The sequence below is a fragment of the Dipodomys spectabilis genome, unplaced genomic scaffold (assembly GCF_019054845.1).
Source record: "Dipodomys spectabilis isolate Male_0828 unplaced genomic scaffold, ASM1905484v1 ptg000399l, whole genome shotgun sequence".
Classification (NCBI taxonomy): Eukaryota; Metazoa; Chordata; class Mammalia; order Rodentia; family Heteromyidae; genus Dipodomys; species Dipodomys spectabilis.
In genome coordinates this window covers 631,678-649,199 of record NW_024871076.1, presented here as the reverse complement: position 1 = coordinate 649,199, position 17,522 = coordinate 631,678, and positions in this window count along the sequence as shown.

Genomic DNA, 17,522 nt, shown 5'->3' with positions numbered 1-17,522 from the left:
AGGATACCAAAGGGACATCCAAGAACCAGCAGATTCTACCAAAAGATGGAATCTATGTATAACTGGAATAGATGAGGGAGAATTGAAAACTAAAGGCCTATTCAAAAAATTGTAACAGAAAACTTCCCCAAACTCAAGAAAGAGAAGCTTCCATCTGATGTAAGCATACTTGAAGCAGACAGGACCAGAGAAAAAACACTCCTAAAAAATTATTGTAAATGCTCTAGACTTACTAAATAAGGAATTAAATTTTAAAAATCCACAAAATCAAAGAGTGAAATTTATTACAATGAAAATATTAGAATAACTGCAGATTTCTCATTGCAAATACTAAATGCAACGAGAGCCTGGAAAAGCATAGTTTAAGCTTTGAACAACAACTGTCAATTTAAACTAGGGTTCCCAGCAAAGTTAGCATTCTCAATTGATGGAGAATAAAAACCTTCCATGATAAACAAAAACTAAAGGAATTCATAACACTAAACCAGCATTACAATGGATACTGAACAGAAAAATAGACTCCGACAGAAAAATCAAAGAAATACTAATAATGACAGATATTTGAGGGGATGTGGCCAAAAGGGAACACTACTGCATTGTTGTTCAGCCACTCTGGAAAGCAGTATGGAAGTTCCTCAAAAGACTACACATAGACCTCCCCTATGACTCAGCAATCCCACTTCTGGGCATTTACCCAAATGACCACAAACAAGTCCATACGAAAGCTATGTTTATTGCAGCATTATTCACCATAGTTAAGATATAGAACTAACACAGATGCCTGTCAGTAGATCAAGAAAATGTGATATGTGTGTGTATGTATGCATATGTATATATATGTATGTGTATATATATATATATATATACATATATATATGGTGGAATTCTATGTTTCCATCAGAAAGAATGACACTGCCCCACTTGTTAGGAAATGGAAAGACTTGGAAAAAATCATTTTAAGTGAAGTTACCCAGTCCCAAAGAAATTTAGGTCCCATGGTTGCCCTTATTTGAAATACTTAGTATACATATAGGTTAATCTTATCAGGTGAGCTGAAAGCTCAAAAACCATGTACAAATGACCATATAAGAAGATGCTAAGTGAAATGAACCCCAAGATATAGACACAAGAGATCTGTTATTGTTTTAAATGCACCATGTGATTTTTTTGTTATTGTTTTCTCTGTATGTTCTTTTTTGTACTTTTTTATTGTAAAAATGCTGTACAGAGTCATTACATTACATGAGTAAGGTAATGAGTACATTTCTTATTAAGCATTGTTGCCCCTTCCTTTGTTTTCCCCCTACCATCCCTTTCCTCCCACCTCCACAACTACCTCTGTATGTTCTTTCTCCTATGGCATATCCCCCGTTGTCACTGTACTTGATTTTGATGTCCTGCATCTTATATATACATGTCTAATCTGGGGAGGGGAAGTGAAATAACAAAAATCTGAAACAAGGACACAGGATGACCCATTGCAACAAGATTACCCAAAGGATAGTAAATTGGAAACGAACTTTACAACTTCCGGTAGATGAGGGATTAGATAGGGAAGGGAGGAGTGTGGGAGGCGGGGGAGGGAAGTGATAGTGGGACAACAACAAAGAAGGGAAGGGGTAACAATGATCGACATTGCCTTACTCATGTAACTGTAACCCCTCTCTACAGCATCTTAATAAAAATAAATAAATAAATAAATCAAAGAAATACAGCAATGGAAAAAATACCACTAGAGGATTTGTTCAGTAAAACAGGAAGAGGAATGGATCAAACAACATGATAACAAGATAGCAGGAAACACATATTTCTTGATTGTAACATTAAACATCAATGGACTCAGTTGTTCAATCTAAAACAAAACAGCAGCCTGGATCAGAAAACATGGTCCAATTATTGTCACCAAGAAATACAACTTGCTGTCAAAGATAAACCCAAATTCTGAGTGAAGGGATGGAAAAAGATTTTCCAAGTAAATGTATCCTGCAAAATGGCAGGAGTAGCCATATTGATATCTGATAAAATAGACTTCAAGTTAGAATCAGTATGAACAGATAAAGAAGGTAACTGTACATTAATCAGAGGAATTAACTATGAATAATGAATTACACTGGTCAATATATATGCACCAAACAGTGGTGCACCCAAGTGCCTTAAACACTCTTTGACTTACAAAAACTGATAGATTCCAACACAATAGTAGTCAGAGGCATTAATATCAATCCACTCTCACCAAAATACAGGTCAAACAGAAGTTAAGCAAAGGAACCTCTGAAATAAATGACATGATAACCAAATGGAATTAATAGACATCTGCAGAATATTTCATCCAACAACCACACAATACACATTCTTCTCAGCAGCCCATAAAACTTTGTCCAAAATAGATCATATCATAGGAATATAAGCCCGAGCAAATAATAAAAAAATGATATAACTCTTTGTATTCTATCTGATCACAATAGAACTAATCTAGAACTTAATGGCAAAAGATACTAAACAAAATACTCAAACACGGGAAACTGAAGAACACACTGCTGAGTAATAGCTGGGTCACTGAAGAAATAAAGGGAGAAATCACATGTTCCTGCAATCTAATGAAAATGCAGTACATTTTACCAGAACCTCAGGGATACAACAAAATCAGTATTGAAGGGAATGTTCATAGCTCTAAATGCTATATAAAGAGAACAGAAACAAGCTGGGCACTTGTGGCTCATACCTGTACTTCTAACTACTCAGGAGACTGAGATCTGAGGATTGCAGTTCAAAACCAGTCTGAGGAGGAAAAGTCTAGGAGATGTTATCTAAGATAAATTTCTAAAACATATCCAGAAGTAGAGCTGTGACACGGGTGGTAGAGTGCTACCTTGAGCACAAAAACTCAGAGATAGCACCTAGGCCCTGAATTCAAGCCCCAAGGGTGCCACTGAGAAAACAGAAATCACTCAAGCAAATAACTTTATAATACAACTAAAACTTCTAGAAAACAAGGACAAATCAGAACCTAAACTACTAGTTGGAGAGACAGAGAGTAAAAGACATGGCAGAAATCAATGAATTAAAGACTAAAATTAATAAAATTATTAATAAAATTTAAAAATTGACAAACCCCTAGATAATTTTACCAAAAAAAAGACATGAGACTGAAATGAACTCCCAGCTAATTTACCAAAAATAAAGGAGAGAAGAGGCCTAAGTCAACAAAATTAGAAGTGAAAAGGAAACATCACAACAAATATTCAAGAAATCCAAAAGATTATGAGGGGCTATTTCAAAAACCTATACTCAAATAAGATGGAAAATCTGGAAGAAATGGATAAATATCTAGAGGCATACACCTGCCAAAGCTGAACCAAGTGGTATAAATCACTTAAACAGACCTATAACAAGCAATGCAATCAAGTAAGAAAATCGTCTTCAAATAAGGAAATTGATGGTTTCATGGCAGATTTCTATTAGACCTTTAAAGAAGAACTAATCAGTATACTTCAAATGTTTCCATGAAGTAGAAAGGAGGGCTGGGAAGGTGGTTCAGAGGTAGAGCGCTTGCCTTGCATGCATGAGGCCCTGGGTTCGATTCCTCAGCACCCCATAAGCAGAAAAAAAAAAGCCGGAAGTGGTGCTATGACTCAAGTGGTAGCGCACTAGCCTTGCACTGAAGAGCTGAGGGACAGCGCCCAGGCCCAGAGTTCAGGCCCCACGACCGGACCCCCCCTCCAAAAAAAGAAAGGAAAGCATCACTACCAAATACATTCTATAAAAACAACATCACACTCATACCCAAATCAGGTGTGGACCCCACGAAAAAAGAGAATTATAGACCAATCTTTTTGATGAACATAGATGCAAAGCTCCTTAATAAAATACTTGCTAACAAAATTCAACAGCTAATCAAAAATCCATTCACTATGATAAAGTTGGCTTCATTCCAGAGATTTAAGACTGATTAGATATACATAAATCAATAAATGTAATAAACTTCATTAACAATGGCAATGACAAGAATCATATGATCATCTCAATAGATGCAGGAAAAGCTTCAACAGCACCCAACATCCATTTATGGAGAAGCTAGAAACAGAAGGAACATAGCTCAACACAATAAGATGATCATTGTACTAAATAAGGAAAAACTAAAATCACTTTCGCTAAAATCAGGAACAAGACAAGGATGTCCTTTCTTTCACTCCTTTCCAATACAATACTGGAATTCCTAGCCAGAGCAATAATGCAATAGAAAGACATAAAACAGATCCAAACAGGGAAGGAAAAAGTCAAACTACCCCTCCTTGAAGGTGACATAATCCTATATCTAAAGAACCTTAGAAACTCCATCCTTAAGTTTCTAGAGCTAATAAATCTGGCAAAGTAGCTGGATATAAAATTAACCCACAAAAATTGATAGCTATGGTGTATGTCAACAATGTGCAGAGAGGGAAATCAGGAAAACAATCTCATTTGCAAGAGCCTCAAAAATATTTAGGAATAAACCTAACCAAGCAAGTGAAGGACCTCTATAGCAAAAACTATAAAAATCCGAGGAAAGAAATTGAAAAACACACAAGGAAATGGGAGAGGGAATAATGGGGGGAAACAATGGATGGGGTAGCATTGATCAAGATGCTGTGTCCTCATAACCTGGCTTACAGAATTAAAAACTCTTCGTACAACTTCTTAAAAATATGTTTTTAAAATAGTCTCACTGACTTTCGTGCCTGAGCCGGCTTCAAATTGTGACCCTCAGATCTCAAACTTCTGAGTAGCTAGGATTACAGGCATGAGCCCATTGAAGCTAGATTTGTATTGTGCTTTTGATGTCAAGCCAAAAATTCTGCTTAAGCATAGATCCCAAAGATTTTGCCTGAGAATATTTTCTAGAAGCATTTAGTTTTTCATTTTATATAAATGTAACTTACTTTGGAATAGGTTTTATTTATAGTTTGTGAGGTTTAGGGCAAGGTTCATTTATTTCATTATGGAAGTCCAATTGCTTTGCTATCATTTTCTTTTTTTATTTATTTTTATTTTTTTGTGAACATACTGTACAGAGGGGTTACAATTACATGGGCAAGATAATGAGTACATTTCTTATCAAGCATTGCAGCCTCCTCCTTTGTTTACCCTTAATATCCCTTCCCAGCCTCCCCCGCCCCTCCATCCTCCCCCCACTCCCACCAAAGTTGTAAAGTTCGTTTTCGACATGACAACTTGTACTTCTCATTGTTGCTTTGCTATCATTTTCTTGGAAATATTATTTCTCCATCTAATTGCTTTTGTAACCTTTTTCAGAAATCAGTTGGCTATATATGTATGGGTGCATTTCTGAGTTTTCCACGTTATTTTTTTTTGTCATGGGACCTGAACTCTGGGCCTGAACATGGGGCCTGAATAGCTGTCCCTCAGCTATTCAGCGTAAGGCTAGGGTTCTACTTCAGCCACAGTGTCACTTCCAGCTTTTTTTCTTTTTGCTTATGTGGTGCTGAGGAATTGAACCCAGGGCCTCATGTATAAAAGGCAAGCATTCTACCACTGAGCCACTTTCCCAGCCCCTTCCACATTATTTTATTAGTGAATCTACCTTACCATTGTCTTGACTCCTAAACCTTTACGTAAAATTAATATTGCGTAGTTATTTATTCACTTCATTATTTGTTGTCAAGCATATTGTGAGTATGGTAGTGTTTATGCATTTGCATATAAATATTACAATAATATGTTATACATCTACAAAAGTCTTGATGGGCTGTTGACATCCTTAATATGTTCATTTACAATCCACGAACATGTCTCTACATCAATTTAGGAATCCAATTTCTGTTATTGTTGTTTCAAAGGGTCCAAGATACAGACACTATCATTGCATTGTTAGATTCATAACTTTTGTATATTATTTAGGAATTTAAATGGTATTTTGCTTTCCATTGCACTTTTCACATGTTTTACTGTTAGTATATACAATCTGAACTCATTTTTGTGTGTACACATTATATTTAATTAGTTTTCTGAGTGCCTATATTAAACTCTGAAATAATTAGGTACACAGTCATGTCATCTACAAATAAGAACATTTCTTCCTTTCTCTCTTCTTCCTTCCATTTTTCTTCCTTCCTTCCTTCCCTTTCTTTCCTTTCTTCATTCCTTTTCTTTTTTATTTCTTTATGTTTTTATATGAAAACTTTAAGCATAATTCCTCCCATTAATTTTATTTATTTTTGTCAGTCATGGGGCTTGAACTCTGGACCTGGGCACTGTCCCTCAGCTCTTCAGCTCAAGGCTAGCAGTCTACCACTTGAGCTACAGTGCCACTTCTGATTTTCTGGCGGTTTATTGGAGATAAGAGTTTCACAGACTTTCCTGCCCAGGCTGGTTTTGAATCACGATCCTCAGATCTCAGCCTCTTGAGTAGCTAGGATTACAGGCATGAGCCATCGGCACCCAGCTGCTCCCGTTAATTTTTTTTTTTTGCTCTCATTAATTTTTATACCACTGTCAGATTCTCTGCCCCTCTTCCAAAAATTTAATAATACAAATATTAGCCACTTTATTGTTTCCACAATTCCTGAGATTCTGACAGTTTTCACTATATTTCCTCTGTGTAATCTACATTGTGTAAATTTCTCTAGTATGTATGGAAGTTCACCAATTCTCTATTCTATCATGTTTAGTCTATTTCCTGTCATGTTTAGCCCTTTCTAGAAAGGCTTTATTTTGGAATTTTTATTATTTTCACTTCTTATTACCACAAACATGGAATTGTGTGTGTGTGTGTGTGTGTGTGTGTGTGTGTTGGTCTTGCGGCTTAAACTCAGGGCCTAGGTGCTGTCTCTGAGTTTTGTGCTCAAGGCTAAAACTCTACCACTTCAGCTATAGCTCCACTTCTGGCTTTTTGGGGGTTAATTGGAAATAAGAGTCTCATGGACTTTGAAATCTCTTGTGTTGGCTGGCTTTGAACTGTATCTTCAGATCTCAGCTTCCTAAGTAGCTGGGATTACAGGCATGAGCTATTGATAACTGGCCAGAAACATGAACTTTTTAGAAACATTTTACGAGATCCATATGTGACAACATATTAGCTGAATAATTTATTGCCAAAAATTTCTGTTAAAAATAGTATGCTATCTATTCAAAAATCCATCAAGGTTAAACAACAACAATAACCATTCTCATAAAAATAGGTATTTATTCAGACTGACAAGTAATATTTAAAAAACTGCATCAAACATAATTTTGATTGTGAATAAGTAAAAGCATTTCCCTCAGGAAGGAGATCAAGTGGTACACACTTGTAACCCCAGCATTCAGGAGGTGAAATCAGAGGCTTGCAAACTGGAAGCTAACCTGGGCTACACAGTAAGACCTATTCCCCCTCCAAAAAACAGATATCAGAAAAGAACCAAATATGACTTCAACATATTGTTGAGTCTCCAAACAATACAAAAGTACATGAATGAGTGGATTTACATAAATCAATAAATTATAAAGGTAAATAAAAGCTATAAATATAATACAATTATTTTTGTATAAAAATCAAGAGTAGCAACAGGAAGTCAAAATGAATGCTAAAGAGCAAAGGTTTGTTGAGCATAGACATATATCCTCAGTGGTCTACTTTCCATTACCATTTGTCTCTAATATACTTTTTTCCTCTTATACTACTCCTTCCACATTTGTATTATTTTTTTTCCTTGCTCCTGGATTCTATATATGAGGAAAAGCATTTGATATGTGTCCCTTTTGGATAGCAACAAATGGAGACATTAATTCTAATTCCCCAGAGAAGTGAATTTTGCCCATAGCAAAAATGTTTTTGGAAGCAAATTTATTCCTTGTTTTGCCATTAGATGATGACAAGTAGCCAAAATCAAATTTCAGTTTTTGGATGCTTTAAGGTGAAAGAGAACTCAAGGCCGGCTGTGCCTAATTTCTGACTTGCAAGAACATCAACTTTGATAATTTATGCCTCTAAGTTTGTGCTAACTTGTCACAAAGCAATTAAACTGAATGTTTTTATATCAATTTATGTAAAAATATATATTTGAGTTAATATATACATAAATATATATAAATATATAATTGAGTTAAAAAAAACAAGTAAGCCTCAAGAAAAATACATAGTTTAGTTAAAATATGTGCCTACATATTATGTGTTGTTTTGTTATTTTGTTAACATTTAATAAATAAAACCACTTTTGGGATATGTTTACAATTTAGGAAAACCATTAAAATTGCCACTGTAGAAAGAGATTAAGATTAATTTAAAAATATTACTATTAATATTGTCTAGAAAACAGGTTTAATAAACTGTTAAATGCAATGCTGTCTTTAACAGAATCTTAGTAAGCTTACCAAAGATATGTATTTTATTACCTGATAGAATTGCTAAAACAGCAGTAATTTTCCCAATAGCCATTTTGTGATTCATATGTTTCAAATTTTTTAAAGCATTTGACAATCTTCATGATCATAAAAGTTTTACAGTTTTAGTATTAGTCAAAAATTTCTTAACTGAGTGGTGAACAATAGTTTCAGGTGTAGAGGAAATGAGAAAATGTAGTTATTTTTCCCAAACGTTCATCTTTTTCATACTCATTCTGTAAAATCCTTAAAATTATATTAAGTGAAGTAAGCCAGATCCAAAAAAACATAAGTCCCATGGTTTCCCTTATTTGCAATAACTACTATACGTCTAGGATAATCTTACCAGACAAGCAGTTCAAAAGCTATGTACATATGACCAAATAAGACAATGCTAAGTGAAATGAACCCCAAGACAGGGGCACAAGAGGTTTTATCTTTATCTCTCTTGTTTTTAATGTACCATGTGATTTTTTTTCTTTTGTATGTTCTTTTCCCATAGTATAATTTTCACTGTATTTGATTCCAGTCCCTTGCATCTTGTATATACATTTTTTCTAGTTTGGGGAAGGAAAGGGAAATAACAAAACGCTGAAACAAGGATACATGTTGACCCGTTGTAACAGTGAGATGTACAAGATGTAGAAAACGAACTTTACAATTTATCGGAGGGTGGAGGGGCGGCGGGAGGGAGGAAATGGCCAGGTGGAGAGGGAAGGGATTGTATTGGAAAAACAAAGGACAGGGTAACAATGCTCTATAGGAAATGTACTCATTACCTTACTCATGTAACTGTAACCCCTCTGTACATTATCTTTACAATAAAATTATATAAAATGAGCTTACATTTTCATGTAAATCTAACTTATGTAAATCTCTGATTTATGTATCCTTTACATAAATATATGCATGGAAAATAATGTCCAATAATATACATTCAACTGGATGTTTGTTTGATTTTTGAAAATAACAATTGTTAAGATAAAATATTGATTTTAAAAACTTTTTATTGGTGAATATTAATTGCACACAGTAAGATATTTCATTATAATATTTCTGTATGTACAATTTCAATCTTATATACCACTGTATTGTTCTCTTTTTTCTCCCTCTTCTTGTTTTACTTTTTCCCTTCTACCTTTCTAATATTTTTCCCTCTATTTTCATGACCTTATTTTTGTTTTCCCCCTAACTTTCACAATTGAGGGAAAAGATAAAATATTTGTCTTTCTGGAAGTAGCTCATTTCATTTAACCTGATCATCTTCATTTCCATCTATTTTCTAGCAAATGATATATAGTTATTTCATTTGTAATGGCTAAGTAAAATTCCATTGCGCATATATGCCACTTTATCCACTCATTCACTGATGGCTATCTAGGTGAAATTCATATCTTAAATATTGTAAATAGAATTTATTGTTGTAAATCATTTAAATAAGGATACAGGTGGACCCATTGCAACAATGAGATGTACAAGTTGTTATGTCAAAGAACAATTTTACAACTTTGGTATGGGGGGGAGGATTGGGTAAGGGGGGTATGGGAAGGGATGTTAAGGGGAAACAAAGGAGGAGGCAGCAATGTTTGATAAGAAATGTACTCGTTATCTTGCCCATGTAATTGTAACCCCTCTGTGTTATTTTCACAATAAAAAAAAAGAATTTGTTGTTGTTTGTTTTCTTGGTGATAGCCATTCTGACCATGGTGAGGCAGAATCACAATGTTATTTTGATTTACAATATCCTGATATCTGAAAGCATTAATATTTTTTACAATATTTATTAACCATTTGTACTTCTTTGAGAAGTGCTGGTCATCGGTGGCTCATGCCTGTAATCCTAGCTACTCAAGAGACTGAGATCTGAGGATTGTGGTTCAAAGACAGTTGGGAGCCTAGAGCCTGTGGCTCACACCTGTAACTCCGAGAGACTCTTATCTCCAATAAACCACTAGAAAACAGGAAGTGGTGCTGTGGCTCAAGCCGTAGAGTAGATCGCTTGCCTAGCTGAAGAGCACAAGGACAAAGCCCAGAGCTCAAGCCCCAGGACCAACAACAACAACAAAAAGACAGCTCGTGTAGGAAAGTCCCTGAGACTCTTATATCCAATAATCCACAAGAAAACCAGAAGTGGTGCTGTGGCTCAAGTGGTAGAGTGCTCGCCTTGAGCTGAAGAGCTCAGAGACAGTGCCTAGGCTGAGAGTTCAAGCCCCACAACCAACCAAAAAACAAATGAGATTTCTAACAATAGAATAGGAAATTCATTCACGTTCTACTTTTAAAATACCAGCATTATTTTATTACTACTAATTTACTAAAGATGGTAATGGTATATATTTTATTTATTTTTGCTTTGTATTGGACAATGAAATGTTTAAAAATAGAAGTTGAATAACCAAAAAACTCTAAAAAAATAAGCTAATTAAGAAGATAAAACATGACATTCTAAACCATCATGAATTTGCTTGGTCTAAAATTAACTGAGGTTCTAGAAGCATAAATTCTCATTTTTTATCCCATATGTGTACTAAATTAAAAGATCAATAAGTAGCTGTTATTTACATACCCAGGATGTCACTCAAAGATTTGAGAAATTCTGATGTATTAGTTTTATCAAAATATGTTAATAATAAAAATAAAAGTTGTTCAAGTAAAGTAAGTGCAGAAGAGCCACTCACATCGATGTTCACTGATACAGTGCTTATAGTAGAGAAAATATGTAGGAAATCTAAATATGTATCAATAGCAAAACAAAACAGTAAATTATGATGTGACTATACAATAGAATACTAGATTCTGTAAAAATAGATCAAGTATATTCATATATATATCGAAATGACTCACAAAATATGATTTTTTAAATATTTGTGTGCACATATATGTATGCATTGAAACCATCTGTATACATGTGTTAATGTATACTTTATATGTAACAAGTTTAAATGTTATAGTGTAGCCGATTTGCATAATTTTGTTATTTCTTAATTAATATAATTGATTATGACTTGCACTGGTGAGTGTAAATAAACAGAATTTCTTTAGGAAGAAAATCAGCATTTACACACTTATTAAAATAATATATAGAAATAATTCCTTAGGGCTGGGAAGATGGCTCAGTGGTAGAGCGCTTGCCTTGCATGCATGAGGTCCTGGGTTCGATTCCTCAGCACCACATAAGCAAAAAGAAAAAAGCTGGAGTGGCACTGTGGCTCAAGTGGTAGAGCGCTAGCCTTGAGCTGAAGAGCTGAGGGACAGCGCCCAAGCCCAGAGTTCAGGCCCCACGACCGGACCCAAAATAAATAAGTAAATAAATAGAAAATTAAAAATTAATTAGAAGCCTGGAACCAATGGCTCACACCTGTAATTTTACCTACTCAGAAGGCTAAGATCTGAGGACTATGGTTTGAAGACAGCTTTGGCTGTCGTGAGCTATGGCTCAAGTTGTAGAGCACTAGCATTGAGTAAAACAGTTTAGGGACAGCACCCAGGCCCTGATTTCAAGCCCTTTATGGCACAGACAACAATAACAAAGAATTGGGAACTTTCCACTTTGTAAAAGTAATGGGACCAATTTAAAAATAATTGAGCTAGATAAGATATGGAACCAACCCAGATGCTCCTCAGTAGATGAATGGATCAAGAAAATGTGGTATATATACACAATTGAATTCTATGCCTCCATTAGAAAGAATGACATTGCCCCATTTGTTAGGAAATGGAAAGACTTGGAAAAAATTATATTAAGTGAAGTAAGCCAGGCCCAAAGAAACATAGGTCCCATGGTTTCCCTTATTTGCAATAACTAGTATATGTCTGAGTCAAGCAGAAAAGGTCAGATAAGTTGATGTTAGGGAAATGAACCCTAAGATATGTATGCAAATTTTTTTTCTTTCATGCGATTGTTTCTAACACATTTATAAGATGATTTCTTTGTTGCTTTGTATGTCCCTCCCCCACAGTATAACCCCTGCTTTCACTGTATTTGATGTTGGTATAACTTGTGGAGGGGAAGGAAAAAAAAACAAATCGTTTAAATAGGGATACAGGTGGACCCATTGCAACAATGAGATGTACAAGTCATTATGTTGAAAACAAACTTTACAACTTAGGTGGGGGGAAGGGGGGAGGAGGATTGGCTGGCGGGGCAGGGGGAGAATGGGAAGGGATGGGAAGGGGAAACAAAGGAGGAGGCTACAATGCTTGATAAGAAATGTATTCATTATCTTGCCCATGTAATTGTAACCCCTCTGTACAGTATTTTCACAATAAAAAAATTATTTGATCTAGAAACACGTGACATGTAAATCTCATATTCCTTCTGAATCTCTTTTTTAAAAAGTACATACCTTGTATCTATTGCAGATATACTTACTTAAAGTCAGACTATTGATCTAGAAAATAAAAATAGTATATGTTTAGAGACTGGTGTGGTAATAAAATGAGATAATGTGTGAACTCTGTCGCTAGTTCTATTCATACATAGAAGGCTCAAATATCGTAGATGTCTTTAATTTTTAGGAAAGTGTTCAAAATTTGTGCCTGCCAGCAAATTCAGTTAGCTCCCAGCTAAGTAACAATTTTCTATTTCTCTGCTGCTTTGTCTCAAATCCATGGGTAATTTTACAGCTATTGAGCACACGAACTCTTTCTACTAGTTTTTGCTCCCTCCCCATACCCTTACCACTGCTGATGTGTTGGACTCCTAAAGATGAAAAAGATCCATTGATTGTCTGAATCTGTATATGGCCCTTTTGCAAATGTGGAGGTTATCCCTCTGTTGTTGTCCAGTTTTAAATTTTTAGCCAGTGTTATAATTACACAGAAGTTTCCTGAAAATAGATTACTGGGATTGACATTCTACTCCTGACTTTCTGACTATACAGATTTTTGAGCAAACTTTGGTTTTCAGGTGATGCTTATCCTACTGCTCAGGAAGCTAGATGTGGAGCATACTTATCTATGATCTTTACTTATGAAATGTATTTCTGTGTATTGCCAACACAAGTCTACCCTAAATAAGAGAGACTGCCTTTCATTTACTGAATTTCATGTTTTGCTTATTTCATAAATCCTTGATGAGATATATATGTTTCATAGGAAGTTTAAAAGAAGGTAAAATTGTGATGCTTGTTGGAGAGGTTTTAGGGAGAAGACATTTCAGTTTGGGGCAGCACTGTTGTCATTGTATAGATAAAACAGAGCCAAGTTTTGTTGGTGCCTGTGGCTCAGCTTCATAAGAAGCTGAAGTAGAAAGAGTATGTGAGCCTTCAGTTTGAGACAAGCCTAGACAATGTAATGAAACCCTGTCTCTTAACTTATAACCAACTTCCAATTATTAAATTAATTAGAAGTATAAAAAAGTAGGGAAATGAATTTTTCCCTATAGCCTCTAGATGCATGTAGCCCTACTAATTGCGTGATCAGAGCCCATAAAATAACTTCAAGTTTTTGACCTTATATACCTGTATACACAAATACAAATTTATATATGCACACATATATACATATATGTATGTGTGTGTAACATTCATCTCTTTATTTTCAAAAACACTGTGAAACAATAATTTACAAACAGTGTTATGGATTTATAGAGGCTAAATATGTAATTTCTATGATAATAGTACAAAGGAGAGAGAATAGAAGTGCATATTGGAGCAAACTTCTTGCATCCATTGACTAAAAGAATTGATGCAAGCTGTTTTAATTTAAATGTTATTTTTAATCCCTAGGGGATCTACTGAGAAAGCAATATTTAAAATCTTGTAAAAGATGTAAGAAAATTAAAGTTGTAAAATAAAAATAAACAAAGCAGATTAAATATTAGGTCATAATGAGATTCTATTTACATGCAAAAAGATTGAAGTTAAATAATATTCTTTGATCAGAATACAACTAAATTAGTATTCAAACATAAGTAAATTTCAATATTCTAAATTCATTCAAATTTAAGAGTACGCTCCCATTTAACCTTAAAAAATCATGAGCTTCATTAGAAAATATGTTAAAAAACAAAAGCAAAATACTTCAAAACTTATGATATAAAATTAAGCAGTGCTTAGATAAAATGCTTGCATTAATAAATACCAATGAACTCCCACTTGTAAAAAGAGCTAGAAGGACAGCAACTAAAATTAATTATCAGAAAAAAGAAGTGATAATGATTGGAAATAATAAAGTACAAGATATAATATCAATGAAACTAAAAGTTCCTTACAAATATGTATTTCTAAAGCAGAACTAACAAAGAAGAAAGCTGTAGACTGAAATTAATAAAGTCACAATTAAAGAGGAGACATCAGCCCTAAACCTGTAGATACAAAGAGTATCATAGAATAATACTATGTACAACTGTATATCAACAAATAAAGTTGAGTAACTGAAATGGAAAAATTCCAAGGAAGATATATTGTTACAAAATTGACTCTAAAAAGGAACAGAAGCTGGGCACTAATGGCTCACACCTGTAAACCTATCTAGTCATTAAGTTGAGACCTGAGGATCACAGTTTGAAGCCAGCATAGGCAGGAAAGTCAGTGACACTCTTATTTTCAATTAACCATCAAAGCCAGAAGTAGGCTGTGACTTAAGTGGTAGAGCCAGCCCTAACCTTGAACACAAAAGGAACAGTATGTAGGCTCAGAGTTCAAGTCCCAGGACTGGTGTGCACACATGCACTCTAAACAAACACATACATGCACACACAGAGAGAACAATAGAAAGACAACTAATATCACTGGGAAATGGAATATAGAACTCCAAGGCTGTGTGATAAAGAATTCATGAACTAGCAAACATTATCAGAAACAAATTTCTCAGAACTCTGAAATATAGCAAAAACAATAAAAAGAAGAAGGAAAATGGAAAGAAAAAAAAGAGAGAAAGAAAGAAAAAAATTACAGCAACCAAAGAGAAACATAGCAGAAAAAAATAAGCTGATTCTCTATGGTGAGAAATTTTAAATTGTCTACTTACCATGCCCCAAATTGGCAGTAATGTGTTGATAGCAACCCACTGTCCTGTTTCTGATTGTTATTATCAGAAGTAGAGAGGTGGATGTATTTTCATAGAACTATGGTTACACCATGCCTGGTAGATCCCTCAAGGATATGCACTGTGGCTTCCATTTATTGTACCATATTGGGAGCTCTCCCAGTGCTGGAGCTGTATTGACTTCTTGATTGGCTTTTTGTCAAAGTATTTAAATCCAAAGTATTGGCCACATCTGTCTGGAACACCAGGATAGCAATAAATCAACTAAAAGCCCTGGGAAGGAAGAGTTTGGAAAAAAGACATATGTGGATGAATATCCACTTAGCAAAACTTTTGCATACTCTGGGGAATCAAGAGACAGTATAGATTGGGACTTCAGAAGACCCAAGCATTCACTTAAACTGACTTTCAAGTATACATAATAATAAACTATTTTTAAATACCACAATCCAGGCATAGTGGTACATATCTATTATCCTAGTACTCAGGAGGCTGAGGCAGGAGGATAACGATTTCACAGCCAGGTTAGGCTTCATACGGAAATCATGTCTCAAAAAAACAAACAAAAAAAAAAACCACAAAAGCAAATCAAGCTAGATGCTTGTGGCTCATGCCTGTAATCCTAGCTACTCATGAAGCTGAGATGAGATCTGAGAATTGCAATTTGAATCTAGCCTAAGCAGAAAAGTCCATGAGCATCTTACCTCCAGTTAATCAACAAAAAGCCAAATGTGGAACTATGGCTCAAAAAGTCCAAATTCAAAACTCATCTGTACAGATTAGGAGGAATTAAAGTAAGTCTGCTTAAACAGAAGATGATAAACGAATTTACAAAAGACTTCAATAACCTTATTTGGCAAAGAAAATAGATTTTTTAAAAAAAACACACACACAAAACAAGCAAACAATAACCCACAACACTGACCAGCAATGAGAGGGGCCAGGCTGATTTCAAAGGTGAATACATTATAAACAAAATATATAAATTGCAACAAAAGTTTAAGGTACGTAAAAAGGAAACAATGAGCTCTTCCAGGAAAGGAAATCAAAATTGTTCCAAACTATAAAGAGTTTGGAAATGGAAAATGACTATAATTCCAACACTCAAGAGGATCACCAGTTCAAGACAAGCCTATGTCTTATACAGAATATAAGAGGAGAAATAGAAATAGCAAGACAAAAAATAGATTCTAGGGCTGGGAAGGTGGCTCAGTGGTAGAGCGCTTGCCTTGCATGCTTGAGGCCCTGGGTTCGATTCCTCAGCACCACATAAGCAAAAAGAAAAAAGCCGGAAGTGGCACTGTGGCTCAAGTGGTAGAGTGCTAGCCTTGAGCTGAAGAGCTGAGGGACAATTCCCAGGCCCAGAGTTCAGGCCCCACAACTGGAACCCCCCCCAAAAAAAATAGATTCTACACTTGAGAATTACAATCACTGAAATGAAATACTTACTAGAGAAACACAGCACCAGAGTAGAGCAGGGGAAAAATCCATGAAATTGAAGGTAATTTAGATGAGAATATCCAACCTGAAGATCAGGGAATAAAAAGAATGTGGGAAAATGCTAACAGAGTCCAAGAGGGGGTGAGGGGAGGGCTTTACCAAGCATATTAACAAAATTCAATAGGGAAAACTGAAACAAATAAAAAGACAAGAAATATATTTAAATAATGCTGAAAATTACTCAAATTACTAATTTATATATCCAAGAAGTTCAATTGACTCCAACAGGATAAACTCAGAGATTAAAAAACAAACATGAAAGCCATGTTGCCAAAGCCAAAGATAGATTTAGATAGATAGATAGATAGATAGATAGATAGATAGATAGTATTACACTGTAAAAACTATAATACTGGCAATTTTCTTTGAGTTGGGTGATGTTTTCACAAATGTAAAAGAAAATAAAAGCCAAAAGAAGGAAACAGAAGCGAAGGAAACAAGAGTCAACCATGAGTTTTAGATTAAGGGTTATGATGAAGCTACACTTGAGATACCATTTTCTATGTTAACTGTCTGACATTCTTCGTCTATGAAAACAGGTCAATTACTGGAGGGTAAGATGCAGGTTCCAAGAGAGGCAAAAAGAAATGGCAAGAAGAAAGCTGGTGAGACCAGATAGGCTTACATAGACTTCAAGGTCCTGAAGGGTCACTCAGTGATATCCCAAAGGCAGT